This window comes from Myotis yumanensis, unplaced genomic scaffold (assembly GCF_028538775.1).
Source record: "Myotis yumanensis isolate MYYU_CA2020_CCGP unplaced genomic scaffold, mMyoYum1.0.hap1 SCAF_1, whole genome shotgun sequence".
NCBI classification, from domain to species: Eukaryota; Metazoa; Chordata; class Mammalia; order Chiroptera; family Vespertilionidae; genus Myotis; species Myotis yumanensis.
In genome coordinates this window covers 46297085-46314883 of record NW_027223752.1, presented here as the reverse complement: position 1 = coordinate 46314883, position 17799 = coordinate 46297085, and the positions used below count along the sequence as shown (strand labels likewise).

The window sequence follows — 17799 nt, the reverse complement described above, 5'->3', positions numbered from 1 at the left end:
CCCTTCCTCTCTCTCTCAAATCAATAAGCATGTCCTCAAGTGAGGATTTTTAAAAATCACAAGGGAGAAAAACTCTATTACTCTAAGGCTAAATTGTGAAGTACAGACCCACTTTGAGGACTGTGATAAACCTAGCCTCTGAAGGAGGTCACCAATAAAGTCACGGAACGTTTTACGTAGAAGATAAATGGAAATGGATCTGAAGGAGTAGGCAGAGTTAGATCTATAAAGAGTAGTATGGAAACTCATGAGGCTGAAGTGAGCTTGGCCTGCTCACCAACCAGGGAGAAGAAAGGAAGAACAGCCAAGGAGATATGCTGGGGAAGAATGAGCATAGAGAGGCCAGGCTAGGCAGGACAGAAGTTTCAATTCTGAGATAGAAAAAGGGAGCCAAAGTTGGTTGGGCCCTAGCTGGTTTGGATAGACTCTATCTGATAGAGCATTGCCCTGCGGATTAAAGAGTCCCAGGTTCGATTCCGATCAAGTACACATGCCCGGGTTGCGGGCTCGATCCCCAGTAGTGCGTGTGCAGGAGGCAGCCGATCAATCATTCTCTCTCATCATTGATGTTTTTATCTCTCTCTCCCTCTCCCTTCCTCTCTGAAATCAATAAAAACATATTTAAAAAAAAAAAAAGTTGGCTGGCCCTGGCCCATGTGGCCCAGTTGGTTGGAGCATTGGCCCTTACACCAAGGAGTGGCAGGTTCAAATCCGGTCAGGGCACATACTTAGGTTGTGGGTTCGGTCCCCAATTGGGGTGGTTGCAACAGGCAACTGATGGATGTTTCTCTCTCACATGGGTGTTTCTCTCATTCTCTTGCTCTAAAATCAATTTTTTAAAAAAGGTTGGTGCATAGTAGTAACATCATGAAAGCAATGTTCAAATAAGATTAATCTAGTAAAAATATGCATGCTGGATTGGAAGGGTTATGGAGTCAAATCCAGAAGGTTGTTTTGGAATTTGTTTATAACTTAGATGTAAAAAAAAAAAGCCTTTGATGGGTAAGATAAATAACCAGGGGGGGAGGGGGGGAGCAGAGAGAATTCCAACAGAATTATTATCAGAAGCCCTTGAGCATTATTTTTGATGTTGTGAGTGCTGTGCAGGGCACTTTAAATGTTCCTCACAGCAACCTTGAGTTTTTATTATTATCCTGATTTGATGTGAGTTAACTGATGGCCAGATTAGTCGTCTGGTTATATAACTTGCCCTAGACCACACAATTGGTCTATGAAAGAACTGGAATCAAAACCTAGGTCTGAAGAAAGGTCACAAGTGCTCCAAAGTTTTTACATTTGGCTGACCAAGAAGAACAGTGGAGTTACTGAACTGAGAAATGGAAGTTGTGAGGAGCTGATTTCAGGGAGCTAGGGAAAGATGAGGCATTTAAAAACATACATATTAAACTTGGGGTGAAAGCCATATATTCCAGTGGAAACATTTAGAGGCAATCCTATATAATAAAAGGGTAATATGCAAATAGACCGAACAGAGGAACAATCAAACAACTGAGCAACCGGTGGCTATGATGTGTGCTGACAACCAGGGGCGTGTGCAGAACATGGCGGGCGTCGCCTGCGGCGGGATGGTGGAGCAGGTGAGCAGGGGCACCAGACCAAGGCAGGGCGCCGGTCGCTGTCATCAGAGCAAGCCTCTGGTGGTTACTGAAAATTCTTTGCTCCCGGTGCACCACGTCCCACTCAGAGCTCGCACCTGCTGCCGGTGGCAGAGCCGCTGCTAGTACCCGCTGCTGGCACCGGTTCCATTTGCACCCACAGCTGGCACAGGAGCCACCACTTGCACCTGCTCCTGGCACCTGGAGCCAGTCCTGATCGCTCAGCGCCATCAGCGGGTGTGAGTGGCAGCTGCCGGCACCTATTGCCCCTCAGGAGTGATGGAGCAGCAGCCATCGCTCGCACCTGCTGCAAGAGGGCGCAGGCCACCCTGAGGCGACCTGCCCCTCAAGTACACTGGGCCTCTAGTTAGGTAAATAAGCCTGGCAATCTTGTGAGAGGATCAGATCACACAGAGAATTCATTAACATGGAAGCCAGCCATAATGGATGGGTCAACTCCCCAAATGCGACTGACCCTTGGGTAACTGCCCCAAAGGCAGAAGCCAGAAGAGTCTTCTAAGGCAACAGAGAAGAACGGATCCGAGATGGGAAAAGAATCAGGTTAGTCCAGTGTCAGGCAAGCCAAAAAAAAAAAAAAAGGAGAGAAAGAAACCACTTTCCAGAAGGAAAAGGTGGTCAGCAGTATCGGATGATGCAGAGAAGCACAGGAGAATAAAGAGTGATTGAGAGAGCCCTGGCCCAACAGCTCAGTTGGTTAGAGCATCCTCCTGATACGCAGGTTTCGGGTTTGATCTCCGTCAGGCCACATACAATGAAAGCATCAATAAATGGAGCAACATCTCATCATTGATGTTTCTAACTCTCTTTTCCTCTCCCTTCCTCTCTGAAAGTTCATATATATAAACTTGTAGAGGAGGCTTGGCCAGTATGGCTCAGTTGGCTCAGTTGGTTGAGCATCGTCCCATACACAAAGAGGTCACAGGCTCATTTCCCAGTCAGGGCACATGCCAGGGTTGTGGGCTCGATCTCTAGTAGGGGGTATGCAGGAAGTAGCTGATCCATATTTTTCTCATTGGTGTTTCTCTCTCTCTCTCATCAATAAAAACATTAGCCCCAGCCAGTTTGGCTCAGTGCATAGAGCCTCAGCCTGCAGACTGAAGGATCCTAGGTTCAATTCCGATCAAGGGCACATGCCCAGGTTACGGGCTCGATCCCCAGTAGGGGACATGCAGAAGGCAGCCGATCAATGATTCTCTCTCATCATTGATGTTTCTTTCTCTCTCTCCCTCTCTCTTTCTCTCTGAAAGCAATAAAAATATATCTTAAATTAATAGATAAATAAAAACATTAAAAAGAAAAACTTGCAGAGAATAATTTTAGAGTCAACTGAAGGCAGGTTTCAAAGAGTTAAAAAAGGGAAGTTTATCAGGGAAAGGAAAGCAAGAAATAGGATGGTAATTTGGAGGTGCTGCAGGAGCAAAGATGCTTTTCCAAGGCAAAGGAGACCTGAGCATGCATAAAGACCATGGGAAATGTAAGGGGGAAACGGTTGCTTAAAACTAAAACCAAGATCCCTCCTGGGATTATCCAGGATCATCCCAATGGTTTAGTGGGGAAAGAGAGCAGCCCTGGCCAAGGCAGAAGCAATACGCACCAGTTGGTAGGGATGGGACTGGGTTATTGGAAGGCTCTAGTTTTATAAAAGTGGGAAAGCACAGAGGATACAGCAAAGGGGCACATAAACATATTTAAATAAATACTGTTCATATTAGTCAACGAGTGGGTGGGGCTGGCTGGGTTATTGTGCCGTCCAAATGGATGTCTCCCGCGGAGGTCAGCTTGGGGCCAGGATGTAAAAAAGGAAGGATGTGATTAAGAGATTATTTCAGTGCATCTAGGACAGCCATTCAAAGACCCACAAAGGAAAACCAGTGGTGACAGCACAGATGCCAACTGGCCTGGCCCAGAGGTGCTGGGGATCAGCTGGCCAGGGGACAGTGTGGCCATCACATCAGTATGAAGTCACTGGAAGGACTCAGGGCAGGAGGCCAATCCCCACAGCTTTTAGGCCCTGGATTCCTATGACACAGCAGAACCTCCGACTAGATCAGTGTTTCCTTGTTAATGAGCACACCAGGCGCCTCCCTGATTTTCAGTGTTATTTATTGTCTGGCTGGTTCCTCCCAGTTTTTGGTAGCAGGTACGGTGCTGCCTCCCAACCCCCATTCTGAGAAATGATCGCTTTGTGTTTTGTACCACAATGTCCTCTTCAGATGCATAAACCCTCTATTCTTCCCAAATCCGAAGTTGCAGTTCCACTAAAGGAGCCAAACCAGAAAGTCACCTACAATTCCAATTGCCCCCAGGGGCCAACTCAGTCAGTCCCACGTGGAAGGACAAAAGTGCTTTTTATCGACTTGCTCCTAAGAAGGTGCCCAGGTGATAGAGGCTTGACCACAGCCGAACATCACCATCTGGTGCCTGGGAGGTGTCACTACAAATCTTTTTTTCTCCCTTGAACTACATTCAGTAAATAATTCATTAAGAACTTAGTGAGCAAATGGAAAAAGTGTCCCTGCATCAATGTAAAGACACACTCTTCACTTTTGGATCCTGTCCTCCCTTTAGGATGGACCCCCTATTTCCACATCAGCAGTTTTTCGTACTTCATCGAATTCTCTCCTGACTTGCTTCCCAGACCACTGCCATCACCATAAACAGACTCTATGCCTCCCATTTAAAGAAAGGAAAAGGTTGCTTTTGATCACATGTATCCCTCTACTACCCATTTATTGCTATAGTCCCCTACAACACAAAGCCACTCAAACAAAATACCTGCATGCATTATCCCTGCTTCCTCAAGTCTAAATTACTTTGTAAATCACCCCCAAATTGTTCTGTTTCCATGCTCCACCCAAACTGGTCTTGCATCACTAATGACCTCTGTGTTGCAAACAGTGGTGACTTTTCCATCCTCTTCTTACTCAGGTGCTCAGCACCATTAGATACATGTCTGTGCTCTTGCTAAACGCTCGCTCCCCTTGGAGTCTGGACACCACCCTGTGCTTGTTTCTCTTTTACCACTCTGTCCTCTTTTTTCAGTCTCCCTTGCTGGCTCCTTCTCCTCTAGCTGATCTTTAAAGTCAGCACGGCAGGTGTGGGCCCCTGTCTGGGACCTCTTTTCTTCTCTATGCATATTCTCTCTCTAGCTGATTTCCTTCTACTCAAAACACTGTCTCTATGCTGATGATTCCTGAACCTCCGACCTGATCTTGGGGCTCCAGACTTGGAGATCCATGTGTAATAGGCATTTCAAACTAACATGTGCAACGTGAGACTGATTTTCCTCCAACAGCTATTCCCGTGCCCCTGTTTTCCATCTCAGTAAGTGACACCACCATTCCTTCATTTGCTCAGACTAAAATGTAGGGCTCTGCCTCGATTTCCCAACATTTCTTTGACACCCCTCTCTAATCACTAGATGATGATGATGATGATGATGATGATGATGATTATTTATCTTAGAGAGAGAGAGGAAGGGAGAGAAAGAGAAACATGGATTGGTTGCCTCCTGCATGTGCCCCCACCGGAGATTGAACCCATAACCTGAGTATGTGCCCTGACTGGGAATAAAACCTGCCACCTTCTGTACCAGACAATGCTCCAACCAACTGAGGGCTCCAGTGACTAATTTAATGCTAAGTCTGTCTCCAAAATAGCTCCTAAATTGATCCACTTCTCTCCATCTCCACTGTCACCGCCCTAGTTCTAGCCACAGTCTTCTCACTTGGATTATTTATTCAGTAGCCTCCTAAGTGGTCTCTGTTCTTTCCCTACACAATAGCTAGAGTGATCCTTTAAAAATGCAAATCACAACATTTACTCTTATCTTAGGAGCATCAATGGCTTTCCAGTCAGAGTTAGAATAAAATCCAAACTCCTTAAAAAGGCTCAAAAGGTTTCACAGGATCCAGGCCAACCTACCTCATAGACCTGCTGACTGTCTCCAGTATCCCAGGACTCCTCTTCCTTTGGTCTCAGTACTTGCCATTGTCCTGATCTTGGCCTTCTCCCTGGCTCTTCCCAGGACTCTTAGCTTTCTCCATCCCAACGTCATCTCCTCAGAAGAGCTTTCCCTGACCACAGGGTTTATAGTAGCCTTTACCCCTAACCCCCAGTTATTTTCTATTTCCTCATCTGCTTCTTTCTCCCATGAAGCTCAACCCCCCCTTCCCTTTGGCAACTATCAGTTTGTTCTCTGCATCTGAGTCTGTTTCTGTTTTGTTTATTTGTTTGTTTTGTTCTTTAGATTGGTAGTTACAAAATAGTCTCGGGGATGTAAAGTTCAGCATAGGGAATACAGTCTATACTAATAGAAGGGTAATATGTTAGTTAGGGTGGACATCTTCCAGACGACCATCTGGATGTCCATCTGGACAAAGCCACAGTGGCTGCAAGGCCCGGGGCTCAGGCCGCCACCGCGGCCGGCAGTGGCAGAAGCAGCAGGGTAATGGGGACGGCGCCTTCCCCTGATCAGCCCAGTCGCCTCCTGCAGAGGGGAGCGGGCTTAAGCCATCAGTAGGAAATCCTCTGAGGGCTCCCGGACTGTGAGAGGGGGCAGGCCGGGCTGAGGGCACCCCTCTCTCCCACCCTCAGTGCATGAATTTTCATGCACCAGGCCTCTAGTATTGTAATAACTATGTATGCTGCCAGTTGGGTATTGGAAATACCGGGGGGAACATTATGTAGAGTATATGATTATCTAACCACTATGCAATACACCTGGAACTAATATATAATAATATTAAATGTCAACTGTAATTAATACAATTTTAAAAAGAATGTAAGCTCCTTGAAGGCGGAGAGTTTCCAATGGTATCATGATGCACAGCTCCATGGGCACCATTCATGGTGTAGTCGTGTGAATGAAGGACCCTGTGGCGACTTGCCATCATCATCTGCCTGTTTCTAGCCATAACCTCCAGCAACTAGCACAGTGCCTGGCACATGGCAAGTGCTCAATAAATAATTGTGGAAGGAATGAAAGAATGAAATGCAGTGTGTCCACAATCCAGACCATGCCCCCAAGCCCCTGACTGACCTGATCCTGCACACTTTGCCAGATACGTGTGTGTGTGTATATATATATATATATAGTCGGTTTCAGAGAAAAAGGGAGAGGGAGGGAGAGAGAAACATCAATGACGAGAGAGAATCATTGATCAGCTGCCTCCTGCATGCCCCACATGGGGGATCAAGCCCACAATCCGGGCATGTGCCCTGACTAGGAATCGAACTGTGACCTCCTGGTTCCTAGGTCGATGCTCAACTATTGAGCCATGCCGGCCATGCTGCCAGTCTCATCTTGTTCTATTCTCTCTCTCCCCTTTGGTTCTACCTTTCAGTTCCTCAAACACACAGACTCCCTCCAGCCTCAGGGTCTTTGGAGAGGGTTCCTCTACCTAGACAGCTCTAGTCTCCCTCTAACTCTTTGTCTACTCAATGACCATTTTCTCTCCCATATTAGTGGTGGCAGATACTGTTGATGCTCTGCCCCACAGCTGGTCTAGAGCAGAGGTTCTCAAGTGTAGTCCCCGAACCAGCAGCATCAACAGCACCTGGGAATTTGTCAGAAATGGATTCTCCAACCCCACCCCTGAATGAGAAACTCTGGAGTGGGGTTCTGAAATCTGTTTTATCAAGTCCTCCAGGTGCTTCTGGCTCTTTGCGAACCGTTGGCTTATACTGTCCACTCAAGCTTCCTATGTCCCTCTGCCTGAGGGACAAGTTGCAAGTGTGACCTTTTAACACACCTAGAGTGACCCTTAACTAAGAGGGGGTGGGATGGTGAATAAATGTCCCAACTTCATGCCCCTTGGTGAAACATTCTTAGGGGTGTTCCACAAAGTCTTTCAGAGAGTGCCCAGTAGGACTGAGCCCCAGTTAACATTAATGGATCTGCTTTTGAGAAACTCCGCTTAAGACACACAATGCAAATGCTCCACATACAGGAAGCTCCGTCTCCAACTGGATCAGTTCACTCTGTTCCATGTTCCTTTTCACCCTCTTCTCTCTGTCTCTCTCTCTCTCTCTCTTAAAAAAAAAAAAAAAAGAATATTTTTATTGATTTCAGAAGGAAGGAAGGAAGGGAGAGGGAAAGAGAGAAATATCAATGATGAGAGAGACTGAATAATCAGCTGCCTCCTGTGTGTCCCCTACTGGGGATCAAGCCCACAACCAGGGCATGTGCCCTGACTGGGAATCAAACCATTACCTCTTGGTTCATAGGTTGATGCTCAACCACTGAGCCACACCAGACAGGGCTTCCCCTCTCCTCTAGTATCACAGCACTTTTCACAGTTTATAATTAGATACGTGTGCCATTCTTTGGTTAATATATGCCATCCCCACCTTGAGGGGACAGTGTCTGTCCCACCCTTGTTTTAGTCTCAACACCTACCTGTGTCTGGCACAAAACAGACACCCAATTAATGTGTACTGAATGAATGAGAATGAATAGATAGTACCCTTTCATTCATAACTTGCTGAAGGGCTGTCAGAGAAGGTCTCAGGTTGTCGATCTACATTTAAACATTTTCCTTTTATGTTTCTTCTAGTCTTCTCCTCTTTCCTAAGTTCACTTTTTACATTTCATGTTATGGTATTCTCTACATAATAGTACTACTTTTCTTTAATTTTGTCCGAGTTTATCTTTTAAAGTATTTCCTTTCCAACCAAAACATTTGTCTTCCTAACCTAACTGTAGACAAGACTCCTTTTGTAACAAGCACAGCATTCCTTGACATCAATCCTCCAAACCTGTAAAGGCTTTTCATTGCAGGTTTCCACTGGCCTTCTCACTTCTAAAGGAGGTGAACACAGGGATACATATGAAATAATTTTGTTTTTCTGAGATTTAATCAGTCCTCATACATTATTTCTTTGTTCGAGAATATGGGGAGGAGGCTATGTCCCCCTTCTCCCGGCACCTGTAAATCTTTGCCCATCTCTGTTGCCTGCCTGCATGCCTCGAGAGAGAAGGCATTCGTTTTAATGTTCAGAGCCCAGATTAGTTGTTGGGACAGTTTTGTCAATAGGCAAGGTCAACGTTAAAGTTTGCTTTTAGAGAGAGAGAGAAGGGAGAGGGAGAGAGAGATAGAAACATCGATGAGAGAGAAAAACATTGATCAGCTGCCTCCTGCCTGCCCCCTACTGGGTATTGAGCCCAAAACCTGAGCATGTGCTCTGACCGGGAGTCAACCCAGCAACCTCTTGGTGCATGGGATGATGCTCAACCAACTGAGCCACACCAGCCTGGCTACACAGCATTTTTTTGGTGGTGGGTTTACCACACCTGCGGCAGACTCAACACCTTCCTTTCTTTCATTCTATGTGGCTTTTACTGACTCAGGCCCCTCTTAGTTGGGGTAAAGAAATAGGATCTGGCCTAGATCTTAAGCAGAACCCACATTGTCCAATCCAGCCAGAGACCCCCTCCCTCTCTGTGGGAACATGAAGTGCTTAGTCAGCTAGGAATGAAGTGGAACTTTGCTTTGCATTTAGTATTTTCTTTTCATGTGGTTGAGCCCACGGAGTGTAAGGGATGCTGGACTCTGCAGGATCTGGGCATTCTGGGTCTCCAGATTAGTACACTCAGAATAGAACCTAAACCAGACCTCCAACCTCTAATAAAACTTTGTTTCTTCAGGAATTCTGAGCAGCAATTTCAGAGCCTATTCCTGAAACTGAGTGTATGGGTTTTGCTTCTTGGCAGAATCTTTAAAATAAATAATAGAAAAGCCCCAGCAAGTCTCCCAGTCTGTCTCCCCCAAACCAGAACAGGATCACTTCCTACATTAGGCCAGTCTAATGTTTTAGCTGATTTAATTTTTAATATTTTGGATGATGACTTTCACAATTTCTCTGAGGAGACCATTTCATAATTTAATATTTATCTCTCAGAGAGGGAGTGTTTCTGGTAATCAACCCAAATTTTTAAATTTCATCTCGTTCTCTTGGAGATTACATATTTCCTCTCCATGAGAAGTTAAAAATTACAAATATGGTATTAGTATACCAACAATATCCCAGTAGACAATCTATTTCTTTAGTCTGTTTAAAAAAATGAATATCCCTAATCATTTGTTTTTATTGTTTTTCTGAACACCTATCATTTTTTTCTATCTTTTTATTATCTACTAGAGGCCCAGTGCACGAAATTCGTGTGTGTTTTGGGGGGGTGTCCCTCAACCTGGCCTGCACCCTCTCCAATCTGGGATCCCTTGGGGGATGTCCACCTGCTGGCAGTCAGACATCCCTCTCACAATTCCGAACCGCTGGCTCCTAACCGCTCGCCTGCCTGCCTGCCTGATTGCCCCTAATCGCTTCTGCATGCCAGCCTGATCACCCCCTAACGGCTCCCCTGTCGGCCTGATTGATGTCTAACTGCTCCCCTGCCGGCCTGATAGCCCCCAACTGCCCTCCCTTGCCGTGACCCGCCTCCTCTGCGCAAGGCGGCGGAGATGCCGGGACCAGTCTCCTCCACACCACGCAGAGCCACGGGACCCCCAGGCCTCACTGTGTGGAGTGGCTGCCAGGCCCCACCTCCACTGTGCATGCGGCCATTGTGTGGCGGCCATCTTGTGACTATGTCGCACGAGGGCGAGGGCGTTGCATGAGGGTGTGGTGCCACCTAGGCTTTTATTATATTGGATATGATAATAAAAGGATAGAAAATCCTTTTCTTCTCATTTTTTCTTGCCTATTTTTATAGTGACTTTTTTGTGGTAAAATATAAATAACATAAAATTCATCATTTTAACCATCTTTAAACATACAGTTTAGTAGCATTAAATTAAGCACATCTGTGTTGTACAACCACCACCATCATCCACCTACAGAACTTTTTCATTATTCCGAACTAAAACTCTATATTCATTAAACACTAAATTCCTATTCCCCCTAACCCTAGTCCCTGAAAACCAGTATTTTACTTTCTGTCTCCATGAATTTGACTATTCTAGGTATTTTATATAAGTTCATTCTTGTTTTTTTAAAGGAACTACCAACTCCGAACTCTAACATGCTGTGATTTTAAATGACAAAATAGCCCTAACCAGTTTGGCTCAGTGGATAGAACGTCAGCCTGCGGACTGAAGGGTCCCAGGTTCGATTCCGGTCAAGGGCATATACCTTGGTTGCGGGCACATCCCCAGTAGAGGGTGTGCAGGAGGCAGCTGATCGATGTTTCTAGCTCTCTATCCCACTCCCTTACTCTCTGTAAAAAAATCAATAAAATATATTTAAAAAAAATAAATAAATGATGACAAAATAACAATCACCAGCTTATTATTAACTCAGGGTGCTATTTAAACTATGTAAGGACTAGCATCCTGGCGCCCTGGGCAATCAGATCAATCTCAGCCCATTCAGAGAGGGTGACTGATGTACAGAAGAGCGAACCTGACCAGTGTCACAGCTCCCATCAGTCAGGCCTCCTCCCATGGGGCAGAAAGATGAGGGGGGAGGGGGAATAAGGGAGTTGCTGTGGAAATTAAATATATTTATCTATACATTACAAATATTAATAGATAGTACATTGCCCTGGCCGGTTTGGCTCAGAGGATAGAGCACCAGCCTGTGGACCAAAGGGTCCTGGGTTTGATTCCTATCAAGGGCATGTACCTTGGTTGCAGGCTCCTCCCAAGCCTGGGCCGGGGTGCATCCAGGAGGCAACCAATCAATGTGTTTCTCTCACATCAATATTTCTCTCTATCTTTACCTCTCATCCACTATCTCTAAAAAATAAATGGAAAGAAAATATATCCTCGGGTGAGGATTAAAAAGGAAAAAAGATAGTACATTACTTTTATATTTACTATTATATATTATCTAATTATAAAATACATTACAATAAGTCCATTATATAATAATGAATATAATGTATTAAATCATATTAAAATGAAATAAATTATGTTAATACATATAATTAAAATATTAATATAAATATATAATATTAATGCATTTACTATATTAAGTAAATGAATACTGACAAAGCACTTGACAGAGAGCTAGGCATGTAGTATTGATACATGTTGGATATTCTTTTTTATTTTGTATCCCTAATGCATAGCTCTGTGCCTGACACTTTGTAGATGTCTAGTTTATTCACTCATTCATTCAGCCTTATATCCAAGAACTTATTGACTTGTTAGAGGCATATTGCTTCTTACCCACTCCTCTGGTTTCTGTGAGGAAGAATTTTCCCCAAACACTTGGTCTCTTGCTACACTCCTTATTCTGCCCTTGGAGATGGAGTGGATTACCTGTCTGGTGAGTCTGGGAAGGCTCTTAAAGGATGGGGCGGGGGGTAGGCGGGGGGGGGGGGTGCGGGGCGTGTAGGGCATAGCCTGGAACCCTTTCTCCTCTCTTCTCTTGAATACATATTCTATTCTTCCTCTAGGATGTGAACTCTCTGAGGGGCTTGTCCCATGGGCACGGGCGTGGAGTTTCCCAGCACAGCAGAGACTAGGTAAATGAGGCTGCTTGATTTGGGTTCTGTACTGGGGATATGAATGTTATTGCACACTCAAGCCTCATTGTTCAATAACTCTATTGGTCATAACACGGATATTTTGATCTCCATCTGATTGTTTCCGCCATATCCTATCTCTTAACTGGCTCTAAACCCAGGCAGGGAAAAAATAAATCTTACTTATGAATTCCCCCTTCTAAACCCAGTATCATTTAACAGATAGTTTTGTGATGTTGGGGAAGAGACAGTCAAAATCTAAAACATGAATTAGAGTAATCTCCAAGAAGATATGGTAAAGATTCCCAGATTGAAGGACAAGGGCCCTGTGAGCTTGACAAGGGTCATGAGAGCTTGAAAGAAGGCTGGGTGGCTGGATGGAGAGAATGAGGGGGATATAGATCAAATGAGGGCTGATACAGGTAGGCAGGGCCAGATTTACCCTAAGACCAGCAGACATGCCGTTGGAGACCTTTGCATTTTGAAGTATCTCTTTGGCTGCTCTGTGGAAAGTGGAGGTAGCAGACCAAAGTGGATATGGGTAGACCAGTAGGAGTCAAATCCAGAAAATTATGATCTCTGTGTGGATTAAAGTGATGAGAGTATGACGAAAGTATGAATAATATGCAGGAGGCAAACATAAAAACTTGGTGATGGATTGGATGTGGGCAATAAAAGAGATGGAAATGTCCACGCCCTGGGTTTGCAGCGTGCATACCTGAGTGAGTTGGAAGCACCATTCACGGACATCCAGAGCAAGGAAAGATCAGATTTTGAGAGAGAGAATATGAGTTCCATTTTAACGTTTTGTTTGTGATGCCTTTGGAACATCCAAGTGCGAATGTTAAGAAGACATTGGACGTATGGATCTGGGGTACATAGGAGAGAGCTGGGCTGGAACTATGCATTTGTGAGTCACTGTGCAATAAATACACTCTCTACATATAGTAGTTAAAGTTATGTATACATAGATTAAATTGATTGCCTTACTCTCTCCCTTCCTCCTTCGGCCCTCTCTATAAAGTAATCTATATATAATTAAATTAAAATTTTATGTAGTAATTAAAGACGAGGATGTGGTGGAATTGACTAAGGAAGAAAGTATAGATGGAGAAGAGCAAGTGGCCCAAGGCTGAACCATGGAGTTCGACAAGTAGAGGTCACATGGAGGAGGAGCAACCAACCCCCAGACAGACCACGAGGAAGCAGCCAGGGAGGTGGGAAGAAAAGCAGGAGCGTGTGAAAGCCACGTGTTCAAAGAGAACGCATATTGCACTGAATCGAAAATCTAACACATGACTGTGCGTCATTCATTCTCATTTTTACCCCTTTTTGCTCACTACCTATGCTGGAAAACTTTGCCTCACGTTCTGTGTGCTCAGTGCTCACTAAATGCCAGTTCACTTATTTATTTAGCATCGCCTCCTCCACTTTGGAGAGATGGATCCTGAGGCTCACGGGCAGGGGGCTTCTTAGGGGGCAAATGTTAGATGAAAAACAAGCAAGCTACACAGCTCTGGAAACCCGTGGTCTGCACCAAACAAGTAGGCAGGAGTGGGGACAGAAAATGATGGCAAATATTTGGTTTTGCATTGAAGGGTTTGAATTTTATGAGCGGATGCTGCTCCAAGTGCTCTAATCATTGCGATACTTGAGTCCTGCCCCCTGCACAGATCCCTACCAACAGTTCATGGCCAGAGCAGCAGGGTGTCATCACTGGGAGAGGAGGGTGGGAGACAGGTAACAGGGAGGCAGTGTATGGTGTGACAGAGGCCTGGAGTGAGAGGGCAGGTGGAATGACACTCATCTCTGCTCAGTTTGTCGGGGTAGCACTTGCTGGGAATAAGAGTGAGAATTGGAATCAGCCCCCCTTTCTTTCTTTTGTTCATTTTTGGCCCAAGGCTTTTTTGGGTATGGGGTGTGGTAAAAGCATCAGCCATCAGCACTCTCTTCTGTATGTATTTGTAGTCACTAAAACAAGAATTGTAAAAATAGGTGTTCAATTAGTCACAAGATTCCTGAGACCTGGAACTTTGTTTTGGTCACTGTTATAACCACTATACCTGGTGCAGAATAGGGCCTTAATAAATATGTGTTCCATGAATGAATGAATGAATGAATGAATGAATGGGGAGATCATCTTTACTAGTTATACGAACAGGGAAGTACACTATCATCTGAAACAGAGCCACTGAAATTGGGCCCCTGCCAGGGAGACAAATGCAAAATGTCATGAAGGGCTTGTTAAAGCCGTCTGGATCCTCTCCCTTCTGCCTCCTGTTTGGCCAAGCTGTGCAAATGTCAGGGCTTGATTAACTCCTCCATCCTTGTCACTCCAGCTAATGAGAAGACAGGACATCAAACCACAGAAAGGGAAGAACCAGTACAAGCTTTGTACTCGGCAGAGGCTCAGCAAACATTTTTGACTCACTGATGAGCATTTGAACACTATCAATGTATTCAAAGCCATGGGGCCTGATGTGGGGCCTTCTGGGATACATCATGAATTAGTTAGGGTCGCCATGGCGCTGCCTTGCTCGCGGCAGCTCCGGAGGACGGAGACATTCCTGAAAACTGGAAGAAGGCCAACGTCGTGTCTTTTTGCATGAAGGATGAAAGAGATGACCTTGAAAAGTATTAAGCTTGCAGCAATACCTTGAAAAGTAGTGCAATAAATCAGCAAAATGTTAATTTAGAAATGTGGAGAAGAGAACAAAGCATAAGGCACAGGTTTCTAATAAATGATTCTTGTCTGACTCATCTAATTTCCTTCTAGGCAGACGGTTAACTCTGGTTAAAGGGCAGAGAGCAATAAATTAAGCAATTTTTTAACCTATCAAAATTTTTCATTTTGTCTTGTATAACAATTTAAAATGAGAAAAACATATTCTGGGCAGATATATTGGTAGGAGGATTAAACTCTAAGAAGGAGCATTGTCAACAGTATAATAAATGTGTTTCAAAGGGATTTCCAAGGGATCCTGTAGATACTGGCTCTACATTCATTTATGAAAGACATATTTATTGGACACTTACTAGTTTCCAGGCACTGTTCTAAATGCTGGGGATACAATACCGAACAGAACAGACGAAAATCCTTGCCCCATTGAGTGTACAATCTAGAGGTAGAAGAGAAGAGATACATGTGGTATATGAGGTAACATTAAGAGTTAAGAAAAAAATATATCAGGAAGGGGGATAAAAGGTATGCAGGAGGAGTTACAATTTTAGATAGGATGGCTATTGGAAGGCCTTATAAGAAGGTGATATTTGTGCAAAAAACCTAAGTAAGGTGAGAGAGACAGTTATGCAGATATTGGGAACGAGCATTCCAGATATGAAAAGAGCATGTGCAAAGGCCCTGAGGCAGAAACATACTTGATGTTTTGCATGGCTCCTCCAGTGGAGTGAGCAGGAGTTGAGGTCAGAGAGGTAGCAGGGGCCGGATCAGGACAATGTACTGTTTTCAGCAATGACTACTGTCTGTGCAGTGCTGGGTAGCTCACTGGAAAGAATATTCCATCGTGTAAGTCTATGTAGGAGGCAGAATACCTGAGACCCAAGCTTCGAAGTGGAAAGAACTCTTTCCCCACCTCCTAGTTAAAGGGAGAGCAAACACATGTTGACAACTGTATATTTATCAAGACATGGACCACAAGGGAAAGAATCAAAACCTCAGGCGCAGGCACAGTAGCACTGAGAGCCCTGTGTTAGCGCGTCCTGCCCAGTGTCCTTGTGTCAATTATCATGGATATGTCTTCCCACCCAGCCTTCCGTAGGTTCTGCCTCTGGCCCGAGTCTAGTTCTCAAACCTTCCTTTCTTTTGTAAACTACCTGATAAACTGAATTACTTCTTGTACTTTGCAACCGAAAATACTGAATGATACTCATGGAACTCAGGATCATAATTCAACACATCCTTTATCATCTAATGTGCTGATTCGTAAAAAGAAGACAGACATGCAGAGAGAAAAGCAACACCAGATTTATTACAAAAAGCTCAGAACTGGGATTTATAGTGGATCACCAGCTAACAGAAAACAGGGCTATACAGTGTGGTGGCTCATATTCCCAAAGACGGCTGCAATGATATCTCCTATCCCACATGCTTTGTTGCATTGTGACCTTGCCACTCCCCCAACAAGAGGTGATATTTCTCCATTGGAATCTGCACTGGCTCTGTGACCTGTTTTGCCCAATAAAACAGAGATGATGTGTAAGGAAGTCCCACCACTCTGTTGGAGAGAAACCAGAGGAGAGGCACTCCAGCCCTGGCCAAACTCACAGCTAAATGCAAACCCATGAGAGAGCCTAGCCAATGTCATATGAAGCAGAAGGACCATACAGTTAAGCCCAGCCCTGACCCACAGAATCATGAGCAAATAAACTGGCTGTTGTGTTAACCCCTAAAGTTGGGAGCTGTTTGTTACACAGCAATGGATCACTAAAACATAAAAACATTGTCACAATACAAAATTTTAATTAAGCACTTAATTGCATGAGGTTTCAGGAGATTTACGAAGACAGGTACGTGTGTGTGTGTGTGTGTGTGTGTGTTGGGAGAAGGCAAAGGAGATGTCTTGGAAAATTGAAGGAAGAGAATGGAAGAAAACAGAAAGCAGTCAACAGGAAGGGCTCACCTTTATCTCAGGTCCATATTTGAACTTAGAAGCACCAGGAAAAGGTCTGTTAAGCTGACCTATGCTCAACGATTGATCATGCAACAGCATCCATCAGCCACTCCATCCTTCGGTGTAGAAATTGGTTGGAACATGATTTTACCCGTTCTGCTCAGTGATGGATCCCAAGCGACTGGAACTGGGCCTGCCTTGTGTAAGCCTCACTGAAAACCTGTGGCAGGAAATAAACAAACATGGAAACCACAATATGATTCAATTTTTTTACCTATTAAATATCAGAAATGTAATAGAGTGGTTCATTCAATTTAGGGTTTCCAAACTGATGACTGGTGAGATGGGAAGGAGTGGAGAAGGTTCCAGAAATTCATAAAATAGATATAATACCATTACCAGAAACTGAAAGAGGGCTAGGAAGGCTAAAAGCTCCAAATAAAGCCAAGGGATTGTAAAAACTATTTATAAATTTTGATTCTTCAGCAAGTTAGTTTCTTCTCATTTAGACTTCTAATTTTACACTTCATTCTGTGGCTTGCTTTCTTCCTTCCTTCCTTCCTTCCTTCCTTCCTTCCTTCCTTCCTTCTTCCTTCCTCCCTCCCTCCCTCCCTTCCTTTCTTTCTTCCTTTCTTTTAATTGTTTTTAGAGAGAGAGGAAGGGAGAAAAAGAGAGAAAAATATCGATGTGAGAGTGATCAGTTGCTTCCCACACGCGCCCTGACCAGGAATCGAACCCAAGACCTTCCGGTGTACGGGAGGATGCTCCAACCAACTGAGCAGCACCAGCCAGGGCTGGGTTTATTTTCTTAAATCCGAGCAAGATTTCCCATTGGAAAGGATAAAATAAACACGTAAAGAGATACATGAGAGCATCTCACTGCCTTAAATCACTTTAGCTCTCCAGGCCCCGCCAACAAGGTTTGGCAGTGGCCTCCCTGAGCGTCCTCAGTTGCTTCTGCCTCCGAGGGCGCAGCTTTCCTGACGGGAGATGCATCTGGTCTTACAGGTTTGGTTGTGAGCTCAGGCGTCATTTAGACTGAGCAGCTTCTCAAGACCTC

At 44.6% G+C, this 17799-nt stretch overlaps 1 long non-coding RNA gene across 1 annotated transcript in view; it reads right to left on the bottom strand.

Annotated features, from left to right (window-relative positions):
- Positions 1–16754: 16754 nt before the first annotated feature.
- Positions 16755–17799, bottom strand: part of LOC139013538 (uncharacterized) — a 33212-nt gene continuing 32167 nt past the window's right edge. The window contains exon 3 of the long non-coding RNA XR_011472085.1: positions 16755–16959. This is a non-coding gene — a long non-coding RNA (uncharacterized lncRNA). The remainder of the gene's footprint in view (positions 16960–17799) is intronic.